The following is an 18598-nucleotide window of genomic DNA, read 5'->3' on the forward strand; positions in this document are numbered from 1 at the left end:
CTTAGTGCTAGAGACAATGGTCTAAATACTTTATCTACATTTACATATATACATATTAAGTGAATGTATATATATTCATTTAAGCCTCTACACAACCCTCCAAGAAGGGAACTATTATTCCAGTATAGGAGATGAGAAGCAAGAAAGGATAAGTAACTCACCCAAGGTCCCACGACTAGTTAAAGGTAAAAGTAGATATTGATCTCAGGCATTCTGGTTCCAGGGATGATGCTCTAAACCACTACAGCATCCAGATTCTTCCTGAGAACATCAATTTCATCCACTTTCAGCTGTTGGTTTTATGTCACCTACCAAATGTCACCCAAATAAGCACTTCATTCATACTTCTAAATATGATGGGGTGATAGACAGGGAGCGTTTCCCATCTCCTACCAAGAAAGAAGCTGTGGTTTGGCTGTAAGGAGTGCACATAGCTCCTTACAGAGGCAGCATCATCAGCTTTTGGTCAGCTCTCTCTGGGAAGCCCAGCCAATGATGACATAGCAGGGATCCCAAGGCCTGACCATTTCTGCCCCATATTGGTCTCCTATACAGGGCAATCTTTGCTCAGAGCTCTCTGCATGTTAACTGAGGCTCTCCAGGTCTGCACAGTATGTGATGCCCCCCCTGCTTAATCTGATCCCCCCTTTTAGCTTTCACAGATATTACCTGCTCCCCCAGTGAATCATCTGTATGTTTAGTTTCTTGGTATCTGCTTCCAGGAGGGTATCTGCTTTGAGAGAGCAAGTGGCAAGCAGGGGGTTGGAACCTGGAATACTCACCCCTCAGCTGGCAAAAAGGACCCCATCCAGGATGGGACATAGGGCATGGAGAGTTTGTGGCACATGATGGCAGCTCATTTTTGCTAAAACTAGTGGGAGAATGTTTCATTGCAGGGAAATTTGCAGGCGGCTGCAGCAATTCAGTCTTTTGAAAAGTACTCAAGGTTAGGAGGGGGGAAGGGAGACAATATATGTAAAGACAATGGACTTGTTGGTTATTAAGTTGCATGGATGTTCTACAGGAGGAGTAATGGGAGACTGAGGACCATTAACAAACAACTGAAAACTAAGTCTAAGGAACAGAGGGCTTCTTTGGTTGTTTACAAAGAGGCCCTATCCCTGCAGTGGGACAGCAGAAAATGCTAAGTCCAAACTCCACATTTAATAATTATAGTTCTAGAGCTATAAACATGACTGAATGATCAACTGGTCAATCTGTTATGCCATGGTCAGGGTCCTGGTATGTGAAACCTGAGAAACTGACACATGGGTTAGAGTCATCTGGTACATGCCTCTGACCATTTTGACTCTCTGGTACCCTCAGAGACTGCAGGGGGGTTCCCTTCCCTATTTCACACTTCTGGGTGTGAAAAGACACTGTAGAAGCCTCAACTTCACAAGTCAACAGGGATCCCTCTTCTAGCTGCTAGATCAAAAGCTGTGTTAAGTTGCAGCATCATTGATCTGGGTCTGATAAGGAAATACAGGGACTGTTTTCTAGTGGCGCTGCAGAATGAGCCATCATGTTTTAGTCAGAGTCAGAGATACTTGTGGGAAAGGATTTGAGGGTGCTGGATCAAGGGTTACACTGGTTAAATAACAGTTTATTGAAATCTAATACCCCTACTCTTCTAGGATGAGGGATATAACACACTGTCAAGAGCTCCAGGGGGTGGTGCAAATTCATTGCTAGGATGGCTTGGAAGCTTGGAGAAATTGATAGTCTGCTCTTAGTAAAGTTTTCTTAACTGCCCTGACAGATGGTGGAGGAAGGAATCAAGAAACTGGGGGAAGTGGGCTTATTGGAATGTATATTTTATGTGAGGCCAGACGATCTACCAGTTACATGTTACATGCATAGACCCAGGCACACTATTGGCCTAAATCATCAAGATTTGCCGGGGAGAGGGGCACCAGCATCAGTAAGAAGTAAAATGGTGGCTAAGGTTGCAGTAGGAGAGACTGTCAGAAATCTTGGCTCATTGACAGCAGTGGACCCGATGAGGTCCTGATGCACTAGAACACAGGGGCCAGCACTTAACTATATACCAGCGGGGTTACAATTATTGAAATGATTGGTAAAGTGGATTGGCATCCAAAAGTTCTCAACCTAAAGAGAGATGTGACATGGTTAATACCGAAGGGCAAAATAGATGAACAGCCAATCTGGGTATTACTTAGTATGTAATATTGAAAAAGCAAGAATGGAGGAATAAGAGGATTAGAGTTGTGGCCTTAATAAAAACTCATAATTGGAGAAACATCATTTCTATTTGAACTATAAGCTATGTCTCTTGCCTGAGCACTTTTAATTCCTTGTAGCCATAGATGAACAGCCAAGAAGAGGACTCACCATCTTGGCAGGAATAATTGACTCTAATTAGCAGGAGGAGGCAGGGCTGTTGGAATAAACGAAGATAAGTAGGAACAGGTATGGAACTCAGGTGATCCCCTTGGGTGCTTTATGTTACTCCCTTTCCTGACTAAGAATGTACATGGACAAGTGCAGCAACACCAGCCTGAAAAAGGTATGGGTGACTCAGATCCCTCAGAAATGGATATTGTCCCAACACCAGGTAAGTCACTGAGACCAGGAGAGATAATAACCAAGGACAAGTAAATTTAGAATGGACAGTGGAGAAGGTAAAGGAGGAGAATCAGTTGTGTCCCCAAGACCAACTGCAGTGATGAGGGCTATTCGTCTTACAAACATCCCTCTACAAGAAAAGCCCAGTGATCCCCAAATGTGAATGAAGAAGTAAATTTCCACGGTACATAGGATGGACTCTGACAGTCAGAAAGATGCACCATTTGCTCTCCCTTTAAGAAAGAATTTCCATCCACCTGCAAGGAGAGTAATTAGCTTACAGATTCAATTAGCTGCAGCATCTTCAGACTATATCTCAGTTTTTGAACTGAGGCCATGTTCTTCCTGAGTACTCCCTAGATGATCACAGAATGTGGTAGAAGTACTAGGGCCTGACTGTTCCTGCCCAGCTTGGATCTCCTCTAATTGGCAATCTTTGCTCCAGAGTTCACCACTGATTTGACAGAAACTTTGCCAGATCAGCACTGTGTTCTGAGTCAGTCCTTGTTCAATCCTGTTCCTCCCCACTTTTCTTTGATAAGTGTCACATCCACATCATGGTCCAAATGGTTTCCCTGTCTAATCCTCCTTCTTCCCCCTTTTTTTCTTTCACAGGTATTTTACCCAATCAACTACTTATACTCTTAACTCCATCTCAGTGTGTGTTTCCTGGAAGAAACGACACAGATGGTTACAAAAGATAACTTCCTCTCTGTGTGACTCAGGCAAGTAACTTAAACTCTCAAAACTTCAGTTTTCTCAATACTGTAAGATGAGGATATTACCTCTCATTGAGTTGGTGGGGGGCTTGAATATATAAAATATTTAATATTTTTATGAACATTAAAAGAGAGAATGCATGTGAAATATTTATCAGACAGCCTTCTACATTTAGGAAACATCAGCTTTTATAAGTGATAAGGTAGACTATGAATGAGAATTCTCTAGCTTTCATCCATTCAGGTGGATAGGTTCATTTGTGTAGCAGCAGAAAATTGTTATTTTCCCCTCATTACCACTAACATGTTCACCTGCAGAGACAAAAGAAGCATTATGTCAAACCAAGAGGTAAAAGTAGACCCCAATAACAAGTAATAATGGTTTCTAGGGCCTCCCTGGCCTCCCTGGTTCAATCCACTATAAAGCTACCCGCAGCCACTGTAGCATGAGTTCCATCACTGGCGAAGGAGGTGACCCACATGGTGCAGAAGACCTCTCCTGACCCACCTGCTGCTCCCTTCAGTCATGTATTTCAATCTGCCTGTTCTGTTCCCCACTCCATCTCTGGTGAATCCTCTCACCCCCACACCTCTGGCCTGTACCCCAATTCTTGTATACATAAAATAAGTAAATCTTTAAAAAAAAATGAATGGTTTCTAGAATTTTGATTTTTTTTACTTGATATAGTAATAATAATCAAAATTTGAGATGGAAATTAAATTATGATTTTGTAATAGCATGTAAGTCTACACGTTAAAACTTGAAGAACAGTATACATTTTTCATACCTAAAAACTCTGTTACAAGGATACCTAATTTATCCTCTGCAAGGAATTTTTTTTTTTTTTTTAAAGATTTATTTATTTATTTATACAAGCACTGGGTACAGTCAGAAGCACGGGAGGGTGAGAGAATTCACCAGAGCCAGAGTGGGGAGAAGAACAGGCAGAAGGACCGAGGTACACTGCTGAGGGGAGCAGCGGGCGGCAGGAGAGGTCTGCGCGCCATGTGGGACCCTCCTCAGGTGGCCGGGGAGCAGCCAGGGATCGAACCGGTGCCGCAGAAGCTGCAGGCAGCTTCGCAACCCAGAGCTCAACCGCTGCGCCACCAGGGAGGCCCCCTCCTCTGCAAGGAATTTTGATGTAGCATTCACAGGTCCGTTAACATCATACATTTCAATTTTCAAAAATATGTTATTTTCTTTTAAATAAAAACTTTTCATTTGATCTCATTCTCATGTATAAACATGTACTCATCTATTTGGGCTAAATTTTTCACAAAGATAGAAGAAAGAAGAATTCTATTAGGGAACTTTATCCAAAAGGTGAGAAGAACCCAGCTGAATAACAAAATTATTTTTTACTAGCCTGATGGTTATCAACTGCCTATGATGAGATTTGTGCTGACTTTAAGTCACATATGAAATAAATTTATGGCACAAAGCAGTTAATAAGGTACTTATTATTTCCTCTGGTGAGTCTACACCTAGTGGAATTTTAAAAGACATGTAACCTGGAGGATTTACTTATTTATATTCTGCATTTGGTTTTAATGGAGAAGTCAATCATTACAGTGCAGTAAACCATGAGATAGAAATAACCATCCTTTAGAAGAGAAGCTGGCACCTTCATGTCTTTAATTTGGTAATTTTCTGACAATCATGCCACTTTCTGCATCTGTTTTAAAATTAATTTTGAAGACTTTTTTTTTATAGGTTGACTTCTGAGGATGAAAAATTCTTACTGCTAGATGCATTTAGAGTACTTTATTTAACCTTTCTCCTCCTAAGAACCCACCACTAATTCAGGTTAATGAATTCACAAATTTGAGCACACGTGCACTTTCTGAAAGAAAAAATGTTAATCTCTATTGGTCTAATCAATTAGATGAAACTGATTGTCTTTTCTGCTTCTTAGAATATCATCCTAGGGGCTGCCCCTGGTGGCACCCCTCAGCAGTGTGCTTCATCCGTCTGCCTGTTCTGTTCCCCGCTCTGGCTCTGGTGAATTCTCTCACCCTCCCCCGCTTCTGACTATACCCAGTGCTTGTATAAATAAATAAATAAATCTTTATTAAAAAAAAAAAAAAGAATATCATCCTAAATTTTTGTTTCAACCACCACTCCTTGATGATCAGTTGAATATAAAATCATGAAGACACATCTGGTTTAAAATAACAATTGAACATATAGCCCCCAAGCATCTATCTAAAGACATTAAAACTAACATTATATAATTTCTATCCCTAGATGTCGGCTGCTATTTCACAAAAGTGAAGTTACTGGCACATCACATAGTATTCCTTCTGGTTCCCCTGATCCTCCCTGAAACCTTCTAGAAGCTCTTTCGATCCCTATATTTGCTTCCAGCATTGCACACATTTTCTTCTCACACTTAAAAATAAATGTCAAGTTCCTGATCTTTTGTTAAAGATTCATTGCCAAAGATGGTTTCACAGCAGGAGCCTTCTTAGGAAGAGAGTTGGCTCACATTCCTGCTAAGAACATAACCTGGGAATGATGGAAAAATAATTATAATCAATGTCAGAGAGCATATGGGTTTCTACTGAACCGCCTGCCAAATAGGACCTGCACTAATCCTTTCCATCCACTATCAGTCAGTTGACTCTAGCAGACAAATTCCTCATCTTTGGATAAACGAAAACCCAAATCTCACACATATTTCTTCCACATCTGAGAGGTTTCTGAGAGAAACCAGTAAATACTTTGCATTTCTTAAGCTTAATTTTCATGAAACTAATAGTTACTGTGTTTTAGTGTCTGAAAATGTAGAACTGCCATATTTCTACCTCTCCTTTCATCCTGGGTGACCCATTGAGGTTATATCACAGACAGTGAAAGAAATGAGGCTATTTTAATATACATTGAAAAAAACTCACATTTAAAAAGCATTGCACTTTATGTTGATGTGTGTTTCAGCTAGAGACACCCTAACAGTATGTGTCATTTCTAAAAGGGGAATAGTGTTGAGCTGATTAAATGGAAGCAGAAATACCTACTGCCTATCGTTATGGAATAAGGTCCTGGGTGATTTAATTAAGATCTTTATTGCTATAGAGTGGCTTTCCAAGTATTTTTCCACTGAGCTTATATTTCATTTTACCATCCATCCTGCTTGGCTTCTCTTGGGATGTGTGCCAGGTGTTGTATAGTTCTTTCAGGAGAGAATTTTCTGTCTGTAAAATCTCAGAACACATGGAAATCAGAGGCAGACTTGAATTTTCCTTACAAATCTGTTTTGAATATTCGAAGGCTTGGGGCAATTGTCTCTTCTACACAGTGGCAAGATAAAAATCCAGCCTCTCTTAAATGGGCATACTGTTATTTTCTAAACATAAACAAATCAATAAACACAGTAAATATATTGTATGCTTTCTGGTTACACAATGCCAAGAGTAGACAAAGAGCACACATTCTAATATTGGTAGTTCTTGTTTCTAATATTTAGAGCATTTTAATCAAAGAGAAAAATGGATTGCAAATGAGGTTGCTTTTTGCTACTCTGGAGCTCCAGTCACAGATTTAGCACTTAATTAACAAGGATACAATAAGTTGGGCAGCTGCCTCTGTCCTAAGGTCCCTCTGTTCCTGTTGAGACATTAAAAATAACTATCTAAACATTCATGTCATATTCTAAAATAAGATTTTAAAACAGCATTTGTATTGTATATTGATAGTGATTCTCCCAAGCACATAGCCCAGCCTCAGTTCCCACAGCTAAAGTTACAAAGATAAAATGACTTTTCTCCAAGCTACATTATTAGCTTTTAGGAAGACTTGCATTTCACTTCTTACTTTCCTCTCAGCATGCCTGTAAAACCTTATAAAAATCTAAGATGGGGCCTCCCCGGTGGCGCAGTGGTTGAGTGCTGGTCTGCGAGGCTGCCGGCAGCCTCTGCAGTGCCGGTTCATCCCCAGCTGCCGGACGAGGGTCCCACATGGCACGCAGACCTCTCCTGCCGCCCGCTGCTCCCCTCAGCAGTGTACTTCGTCTGTCTGCCTGTTCTGTTCCCCGCTCTGGTGAATTCTCTCACCCTCCCGCGCTTCTGACTGTGCCCAGTGCTTGTATAAATAAATAAAAAATAAAAGAAATAAAACAAGCTATTTAAAAAAAAATCTAAGAGGGCCAATACCTCTAAAATCAACTGGGTCATTTTTGTATTTGCAGAGTAAATGAATCAGAAATGGACATGTTAACACAGCAGCTGTTCAGAGCAGGATGAAATTCAGCACTCAAAGACTTAAAAAAGTTTTTGATTCAGGAAAAAAAAACAAACCTACTTATACTTTCTCTGAAACTGCTTTGAAAGAATCTAGAAATCAAAGTTAGCCAAATACAGGTCCTTCATATTTTGTGAGGATATGGATGTCATCAAAATGCTCTATAATTTAATTTGTGAGATGACCAAATGAGATTATAGGAGTTTTTTTCTTGAGTAGGCTGTTCGTTTATAGTAAAAACACCTCACCCACTGATTCACTATGAAGGCAGTGAGTTGTGTTTCCAAGTTTATTAGTAAGTTGGTTGGTTAGAAATACAAATTTTTTTTTTAGGCATGTGGTATAAATAGTGGTTAAATTTCAAACTTAAACACCCAAATCTCACCTCTTTCACAGGAGTAAGATCAACCTGAGTTCCAGCTAATAGCAGTCAACACCTGTGCTGGTTTATCTGTATTTATCACCTGCTCTGTGCTCTGGAAGACCAGCCTCTAAATATTTATTCACCCGTATTCCCTTGTTAACTGGCTTTCAGTTGGCTTCAATGTCTTCTTTGACTAAAGAAGGAAGAGTAAGAGGATAGAGTATTTCTTTATCTGTTCCCGTCCTACTTAGCTGCTGCCAGTCTGCCGGTGGCTGTGTCCCTCCAAGGCTATACCTCCAGCTGGGCAGCCCCTCCTCCACAGCTCCAGCTCTCACTGGACTCCCCACCCTTCGTCTTGCTCCTTAATCTTGTCAGTCGCTGGCATCTCAAAATTCTTTGCTGGTTCTCTTTAATCTCAGTTAATACTCCCTTGATTAAATGTGCCATTTGAGTAGAATGCCATCCACCAAAGATGCTGAGAGTAAAGGAAGAGGAGGTGAAAGAGTTTCTTGTGCCTTTTCGTTTTTTTTTTTAAAGATTTATTTATTTATGCGTACAAGAACTGGGGTACAGGTCAGAGGTGTGTGGGGTGAGAGGATTCACCAGAGACAGAGTGGGGAACAGAACAGAAATACACTGAAATACACTGCTGAGGGGAGCAGCAGGCGAGATAGGAGAGGTCTGCTGCACCATGTGGGTCAGTTCCCTGGCTGAGGATTGAAATTGTGCTGCAGTGGCTGTGGATTGCTTCATAGTGCTGACACTTAACCTCTTGCACCACCATGGAGGCCCCCTCTTGTGACTTTTCTGCAGAAGTTGCTGGTGGAATTTCAGGGAAGACCATTCACTTATCTAACAAATATTTATTGTGCTTCTTCTATGTGGCTTACTGAGGAAGTGACATTTAACTGAGACTTCAAGGTTAAGAAGGAAACAGCCACTGTGCAAAGAGCTGGAAAGGGTGGGGAAAATGTGCTGAAGGCAGAAGCAGCTAAAAGTGTGAAGGTTTAAAAAGAGTTTGGTGGGGCAACCGAGACCTATGGCAGCTGTCTGACTTTGGAGGAGGTTAAAGACAGATATTTGCAAGTCACATGAGGAGCTGAAGGAAAAGAGTGACTGGAGTAGGATCAGGTGGAGAGCTGTGCAAGATGAGGCTAGACAGGGAGCTCGAAGAATTCAGGGCTCTGTAGGCCAAGAGTATGGGTGGCCAAGAATAAGGGGAACCATGAAGAGTTTTAAAGAGCAAAAGGATATGATCTGATTATCCTTTTCAACCTCACTCTAGCTGCTGTATGGGGCTTCAGGGAAGAACAAACAGAATTAGGGAGGTCAGGGGCCTCCCTGATGGCACAGGCGGTTGAGGGCAGCGCTATGTAGCTGTCTGCAGCCTCTGTAGCACAGGTTCGATTCTGGCTGGCCGGAGAGAATCCCACATGGTGCAGCAGAACTCTCCTGTCTCACCCGCTGCTCCCCTCAGCAGTGTATTTCAGCAGATCTGCCTGTTCTGTTACCCGCTCTGTCTCTGGTGAATCTTTTCACCCTCCCACACATCTGGCCTATACCCTAGTTCTTATATGCATGAATAAATAAATCTTAAAAAAAAAAAAAAAGAATTAGGGAGGTCAGAATGCTTTGAAATAATCCAGGCAGAATATGACAATGGTTTTGTTCTCAAGTGGTGAGAGTAAAGATATGGAGAAGTAGAGCTCTTGGAGATTTTGGTTGGAGGTAGTGGTGATGGGACTTAATAAGGATTAGGGGGAGGTAAGGGAAACGTGAGAATCAAAGATGACTCCTAGGTTTCTGGCTTGGACCACTCACTGGATGGTGGAACTGTTTAAGGAGAGAAGGAAGACAAGGGAAAGAATAAAGATAGAAAGAGTGTTAACATGAAGCAATCTATGAGGCATCCAAGGGGAAATGTCAAGCAGTCAGATGGCTACCAGAGCCTGAGATTCACAGGACAGATTTGAGCTGGGAAATCTTTTCCCAGTCTCTTAGTGGTCAAGCAGGCTTTTCAGGTCAATCTGGCTCAGCTGAAAGAAATCTCCACCAGGCCTGGATGTACTCACTAGAACTTTAGCTGGGTTTAAATGTGAAGTCCCATTTAGTAAAAAACATTCCCATACCTTGCTTTGTCACTAGTGCACATATTTTCTTTGAAGACCTCACACAAAGAGATGGCTAGTTGAAAGCAAGATTTAAGAATTCCCAGGTCCCTGACTACCATCATAATTTTGCCTCTAGAGTTCCAATTTCAACATGACTTAATGGCGTATTTAAAGAACAGCCCTTGGAGTCCGGTTTGGCTGATGTACAATAACGTCTTTATGGGGAAGCACGTACCATAGTAAGAGATAAGGTTCCAAGACTTTTCATTCTGGTTGTCATGACAACAGCAGCCAGAGCTCTGGAAGGAGAAAAGAGGAAGAGAGGGGAGGGGAAAAACCAGAAGCTACAGTAGCTCTTAGTCTTGGGAAATAATTACAGACAGATATTTGCCAGGTATATGAAAAACATACCCTGTACAAGCAGGACGGTTATAAATATACAATTTGTACGTGGAAAATTTGTTTGTTTTAAGGACCAGAGATAGACATGAAAGCTATCAGAGTTGTCAGAGTTGGAGACTTAAGTGAATGTCATGCATCTGTTTTATCCTTGTGCCCACTGCAATGCCAGTGGCTCCATATACGCAAATGAATGAGCAAAGGCCTTCTCAAAGGATCAACTACTCTGCTTATTTTATAAAATAATTCTATAGTTGCTCAGTGGACACACCCTTTGGGTGAAGATTCTACTTTACATCAAAACTATAATCACATTATGGTCAGTGATTACAGAGTGACAAGACTGAAAGAAGAACCATCCCCAAACAACAGACCATTTCAAGAGTGTCAGTCTCGGAGAGGCTGGGACTGCTGCTGACAGACATTCACTAATCATGACGGGATATTATCATAACTAAATACTCCCTTGAGGAGCCATTGTATAATAGGTTTTGGATTAGATTCTTGGGGTGATTAAATATCATCTATAAAATGAGGCTCCTCTGCCTACTGAAAACTGTGATGGTGGCTGTGTGATAAACATTGTTGACCACTGGGTAGAGATGCCCATTAACCCCCCCAAAACAAGGCTACATGCGGAATGAAAACTTGTTCTAGGGACAGCAGTATAGCTGTTTCTCATAAGTATCCAGACATCCTAAGGGGAAAATCCCCAATGGCATGGACTCTTTTTTGTAGCCTATATAAAATATTCCTCAAGTCTTTCATGTATCTTTGCTCTAATTCTGTGCTCACCAAGCAGCCACTATTTTATTTTTTAATTCTGAAGACACAATTTTTTATTTGAACACCTTAATTAACTAGTGTTTAACTCTACACTAGGCAAGCAATATCTTAATTACTAATTTTGTTTCCTTTAGATGCTGAAGAGAGTACCCTGGATGAGAAACATATATCTAATGAATGAAATGTTAGAACCATCTCTGTGTATGGAAGTCACAAACAGCTCCCACTTGACAAAAGTCCAAAAAGAGACTCATGAAAACAGCCAAGCTGAAAACAAGGGTGCACAAGGGAGGTACCAGTAAGGACCAGTACTCAAGGAGTGACTAGAAAAAAACATTTAATGTTTTAAACATCACCAAGTCAAGTAACACGAGACTGAACTTGTTATTTAGCTCAACTATATATAGTTAGTTTGCATCCTGGAATTTACTTGTACTATATATAGTAGAGTTTTAATCATACACTCGAACTGATTATGTGTGTTGGATTGAAGTGTTCCAGGGGTGCCAGAAATGAAGAGAAAATGGAAATCTTCCATGGACCTATGGGCATTTTCTTTAACCCCATTTCCATTTTCACTAATAAGTGGCAGCAGCAGAAAGCTAATTGAGACCAGCCCTGGAAGAACAACATAGAATCTTCCCTGGAAAGAATGCTTCCATTTAGTCTTTTCCTTGTGGAGTATTCTTTTATTTAAAGACTGACCATGGGCATCGTTCAGAAATAATACATATTAAAAGAAGATTTAAAGGCCTGGATAACTACCCAGATTTTTTGACAAAAGAATAATAGATGCCAAAAAAAAAAATTGTCTCAAGAAAGACAGTTCTATTAAATTGTTCAATTATTAACTCTCTCATAAACTTCATTCTTCGGGAAATGAGAATTTTTTCTTCCTTTCTTGATTAAAATAGCAATTTTTCTGACCTGCTTTGAAAAGTAAAGTGTTCTACAAATAATCTATTTCAGGCTGAGAAACTCATTTTATTTAGGAGTCTCAAATCTCTTTTAAAAATCTACTTTTGATCATTTCCCCAAAACTTGACCTGTCTGGTAGGAGTACTCTGCACCAGGTCCCTAAAGTGGGTCTTTTTGAGGGGGTGGTATGGTAGGCACTGTTTTCAATGCCCAGCATCTAACATCCCTTCCTGACAATATATCATGATTTCCCTGAGGTAGATTATTCCTCTCCTTCTATGTACTTCAAATAAAGCTTACTTCCCACCTGTTCCCTCAGTGGAACATGTGACCTAGGCTAAGCCAGTCATGGTGTGCTATCTCTTGGGTGACAGTGATTGGTTGGGAGATGGGCACATGATCGAAACAAGCCAATTAAAACCTAGAAGTCTCCATTTGGGGCCCTTTATTTGAGCTAATAAGGAAAGCTGGGTCTTCTTCTGTAATTGGTTTATTGTGATGTTGATAACCTATGGCCAACTCTGAGGAAGTAGAGCTGAGGACTGGACCCTTTTTTAATGCCTGAATTAAGCTGTGCCTGAAGCTCTGTGCCTGGATTTTTGGGCTTATCCCCATCAATAATTCCCTGCTTTGCTTAGTTTGGGCTGGGTTTTCTGACACCTGCATCAAATACAGAGAGAACCTGCAGAAAATTTTTTTTCATGTGATGGGTAACAATTTTTATTGTTTTGTTTGTTTATTCTTTCAATGTTCCTGTATGGAAATATAATAAATGATTTTTTTAATTTTCCCCTTTTTGTTAAGCAAAAGGTGGTCTGCTTGTCTCTGTTCTACATGTATTTTATTTCTCCAATATATGTTCATTGAAAGAATGCCCTTCTTTGAAATTCTATAGTGCCTTTGATTCCTGGTTGCTTTGACTCAGAGCTTTATTTAGCATATTCTACCACTTCTTGGCTCTGTTACCGTGGAGACATCTTGGTTTAATACTGGAGAATCCTATTTCAGCAGAATTAGAGAATTCAAATCAAGGAGCTAAAATGAGGATCTAACTCTAAACTGAAAAAAAAAAAAAAAAAAAAACCAACAAACAAAAATACCAAAAAACCCCACATGCCATATCTAGAAAGTCTAATCTGAATTCCAGAAAGTCTAATCTGAATACTAACAGAAACTATCATGAGGGGTAAAGGGGGAAGAGCTATAAAAATAAAAATGCCACGTCTAAAATTCTAGACCAAAATGAGATAGTAGCATCAACAGTTACATAGGCAAATCTCCCAAAAAGTAGCGCATATGGCACCAAATGATCCAAGATTTTTAATAGCTGTCTGATTCAACTCTCTTGGTTGGGCAAAAAAACCCACACTGATCAAAGTATCACACTGACCCACGTGCTCTTAACATTTACAGATATCTTACAAATCCTTTCAACAGTGACTGAAATAGGATTTTGAAAAAGTCTGACAGCCTCAGAATTCAGATCTGAAAACATGGATGATCCACTTGGGGCAACATGGTAAAAAACATTTCAAACTGATTCTATACAGCAGAAGATCTAAAATTATCCTTTTTCTAAGAAATTCTATTCAGTCTTCAGTATGAGAAAAATGTCTAAAAGAATATGAATTTCAGTGAAACAATGGGTGGAAATGAAAGGGAATCTACAGACTCACTTACAATTTCACTGTAGAAAGACGTGATAACCCGCCCTATTCTGTCAGGCATTTGGCACTTGTAGAGATGGAGTACAATGCTTGGTATATCCTGGCCACTGAATAACTTTTTTAAGATTTTTATTTATTTATGCATACAAGAACTAGGGTACAGGCAAGAGGTATGGGGGGATGAGAGGGTTCACCAGAGACAGAGTGGGGAGCACAACAGGTGGATGTACTGAAATACACTGCTGAGGGGAGCAGCAGGTGAGACAGAAGTCTGCTGAGCCATGTGGGTTAGCTCCCTGGCCAGGGATTGAACTCAGGCCACAGTGGCTGTGATAGCTTGATAGTGCTAGGATTTTAACGCCTGTACCACCAGGGAGGTCTTGAATAAATTTGTGGGTAAACAAATGAATGTCTCTTCACCATGTGTTTATCATTGTTCCCCCCAATATCTAAGAGCAAACGACAATCTGTGCATGTTAACTTAATTCATCTGGGTACTTATGCAAACGTTTCTTAACTGCATTTTGTAGGGAAAACTATTTTAAGAAAAGGGAAATTTGAATCTCTTTTTCTGGTGTCCTTTTCTTCTATTACAAAACTATGTATTGACACACCCAATGAAAGCTGATGTTTTCACTGGATTGGTTAGATTTTAAATGGGTTACATAAACACATTTCCATTTTTATGATTTTGGGCAGGTCTTGATTAGAAAGTAAATAAGCCAGGTATTCTGTTCTTTTATCCTTTAAAAATTTTGTGTTCATTTCATACTTTCCTTTTGCTCTTCTAAAATTTCAATTGGGGAGTTAGAAGCGTCATGAGAAAAACATTTTTTTTTCTAATTTTTACATAACTATATTGCCATTTGTGTTTTATCAACCTACAAGCAAGGAATAAATGAGAATTCAAAGCAGACGTCACAGAGAAAATAAGCCTTATAACAACATACTACAGTTTCTATAAAACATAGGCTTAATAATTTAAAGCTAAAGCTTCATCTTTCTGGTCTTAAAAACGAAATATTTGCTGGTCTGTTGATGCTGTGAATGAATTTCCAGATGCTGGGATCTTAGGAAAGAATTATCATACATACTTTATTCTCAAATATGTGCTGCTACTAATTAAAGTAAACGATTTATGCTATTGCCAAATTTCAATAATTTTGTTTTGGGTGCGATAAAGCAACCAAAGAACATATATTTTGAAACTAATGCTATTATTCTAGGAAAGCACATTTTATGAGCTAATGCAGCATTAAATTTATTCCAAGTCATAAATCCTTAGAAGCAAAATGTGATTTAGCTCATAGGTTTTCACTTGTAAAATAAGCAAGGCTTCAATTAAAAGTCAATAGGTTATGCCTAAACATCAATTAATTTTTGTCCTGGGGCATCTACCGTTTCTATATTAAGTAGTCTAATAGAAAACACTTTAAAGGTTTTATTTCTTCACTGACACACCCTGTGTGAAAAGTACATTTTTGGCACAATATATTATACAATGGATTTTGATTACTTACATATGTTTCTAACATTAACGAAATCTGCATCTTCCTCAGGAGGTAGTGTAGGGTATATGTGGCTACAGGCTACAAACAACAGAAAACAAGTTGGTTCACAAATTGAATAGACTGGAATGTGTAACCAAGAAACAATGGAGACACTCCTTGTGGCTTTTTAGAATGTAGTAAACAGCTGTCTTTCAAGGATGGGTCACACACCAACAATTGTAACAAGACAAAAATCTTACAGAAGGATTGCAGAAGAGAAACTAGTGCATTATATGAGTGATCCAAAAAGAAAAATAAACAATGAAATCTACAGGAAGATTTGTCCAACAAGAAATCTGAATTTGTATACACTTACCTTACACTAAGGACCTTTGATTCTATTATGATGTGGACTGAAATATCAGTGAATGTAAAAACAAGAACAACTTTAATTATAATCTTCCCTCTGCTTTTCTTCTAACAACTACCTACCCCATCACTGAGTTTCCACTTCTTCATTCTTTGCTCATCAAGGACCTTTGATTCACTTTTATTCTGTACTAATTTAATTGACAATGATGCTGTTATAAATATCAAATTACTCTTCATGAAATTATCTGCTTTATAATGATTAAATGTTACCATTAAATTCCAAATCCACTTCATTTATAAAAATGCCTTTATGGAATGAGTCATTTTTCTTTCAGGGTTTCTTGGAGCTGAGAATATCTAATCAGTCATAATTTCAAAAATAGAATCAGGTCACAGATCTTCTAGGTCTCAAATCATTTTATTGGGGCATTTAAGTCTAATACATTTGTGCCTTTGTTGCATTTGTGTCAGGCCAGTTGTTTGTACTAAACCTGAGTTTTACAAAGCAGTCAGTGAGGGCTTAAATTTAATTTAGGTCAGACTTTTATCACCGGGCTAGCATAATAATATATTTTCTACAATTGCATGTTTCTGTATATTTCTAACCATCATGGTTTTGCTGTCTACTTAGGAAAATTTGCAACTCCTATTATCTCAGAGTGTTTTTATAACCTTTAAAATTAAATTGTTTGTATTTTTAAAATACAATGCATCTACTTAAGTACACACACATTATGCCACCTTTATAGAAAGAAGGAATAACTCCAAACTAAACTCAGGGAAATGTGGAAATTTCTTTGCCCTAGACTATTTTACTTACAACAGAGAACTCTTTGTCTACATCTGGTGATGAGAATGGTCAATATTCCACAGGATTCTATCCAACAAGACTGAATTGGCTTTTTTTTTTTTTTAATTTTCTTTACATAACTTAGGGTAAAAAAAGGAAATGTCTAGAAAGAAGGGACAGGAAAAGAAATAATTCCTGTGATTTTAAGTTCATATGTGTTACTCTAATGATTTAAACATTGCTCAACACATGTGCTGGTCAGCTCAAGTTGCTAACTTAATATAGGTCCCAGGAGATTAATAAATATACCTACCACCTTTGGAGAACTCTAGTTATAGGTCAGCCATTTCCTCTTCCTGTCCCTACCTCTCAATAAGTGACTTCTGTTTCACATTATCCAGAACAGCCAAGTCCAACTTAAGTAAAACATCATGGTTTTTAATGAGAAAACTTTCAAATGCATTTTGCCTTCATAGTTTTCAGTGAACAATCAGAGCTGCTATTAAAAGTGTTGCATTTTCTTTATAGCCAGCTCTTGCTCTGAGACTAAAGCATGTTTGGTTAAGGATACTAAATTGAGACAGGCTCCTTCATTTAAAAAAAAAAATTAAGAACAATTTCTGCAATGATTTTTTTTTTTATAATAATGCAAACCAAAAGTAAATGAATGTTCCACTTTTTAGGCACACAAAAAGAATGAGTATACATTTCATTCTATTTATGTTTCAAGTTATTGCCAAGAGATGACAGTTCTTCAGAAAACCCTGTTTAAATTGTGTTTGGGGTAAAAAAAAAATGGATTAAGTGTTTGTCTTAAGAGGGACAATGTAAGAGGAAGAGACCCACAGAGAAGGGATAGAGATGGATTAACAGAATTCTTCATTGCCCAGATTTGAAGGCCTGTTCCTGATTTGGGATACTTTAGGATATGTGTTTTATTTTAAAAGTGGCTATTTTGGTGGTGTTTACTGTTCATATATTCCTTCTTTGAAAGCTGGCCCTCCAAATTATTTTTCGTATTCTCACTTTTGCATGTCTGTGTGTGTCACCCCACCACAATCCCCTGCCCCCTCACACACACATTGGCCTTCCTTCCACTTCCCCTGATAAATGGCTTCCCAGTTCATGGTGACCCTTCCTCCTGAAGACTTTATTACTAAGCAGTGTTTACAGGTCGCCTACTGTGTTATCAGCCACATTTCTCATGATAGTTCAGGTCTTTTCCTTTCATCTGCTCACCATGCGTAATTCATGGACTTACCAGCCCTATGATTCCCGAGTCCCTCTAGTCCTGTTCAGTTCCTTCTCAAAGGTTAAAGAAAGGAGCTTAAAGCTGAAAACATATCCAGCCTGAATGAAAATGAAAACCAGCCAAAGAAAATGTCTCCATTTCCCCTTCTCATGTTTATGGGGAAATATATGATGTGAGTCTACATCTGCGTTATCTCAGTTTATACAGTTCGTGAGAGAAAGATATTTGATTTCTGGCTCTGCCACTTATTGTCTGGGTGATCTTGGATAAGTTACTTAACCAGATGCCTGAAGTCCTTTCTGGAACAAGGCAATGGTATAAACAAATAAATAATCTTGCTCAGATTTAATTTCCTAGTTACAGAGGAAAGATAGCATGGAGGCTAAAAACACAGACTCTGGATTAAATATACTTGGGTGGGAGTCCTGGACTTCCTGCTGACTTGACATAAGGCCTGATTGTTCATTTGTGAAATAGAGACAATGGTAATTAACTTCATAAAGTTATGGTGAGCTTTGAATGAGATAATGCAGAGAATGGTTTTAACACATTGCCTGGCATCGCATATACGTGAACAATTATCACTGAAGCTTTTATTTTTAACAGAGTAGCCGCATAACAATTAAAATCTTAGAGGCTATATCATAAAGCTAATAGTGAGATACCACCTTATAGAAATAATATGCTGTGAAATAATAATCTACATAGTAAGAAATATTATATGGTTATAATAAGAAATATAACTGTTACCTAAAATTTTCATCATTTCTTGAGTGATAGGAGGGTCTGACACTGAAGTCCTAAATCATCTGCAATATCCCGGGTGATAGGAATGTCTTTTTTTTTTTTTTAAAGATTTATTTATGCATACAAGAACTGGGGTGTAGACCAGAGGTGCAGG

The sequence above is a fragment of the Talpa occidentalis genome, unplaced genomic scaffold (genome assembly GCF_014898055.3).
Source record: "Talpa occidentalis isolate TD23 unplaced genomic scaffold, MPIMG_talOcc4v2.1 talOcc4.7, whole genome shotgun sequence".
Taxonomy (NCBI): Eukaryota; Metazoa; Chordata; class Mammalia; order Eulipotyphla; family Talpidae; genus Talpa; species Talpa occidentalis.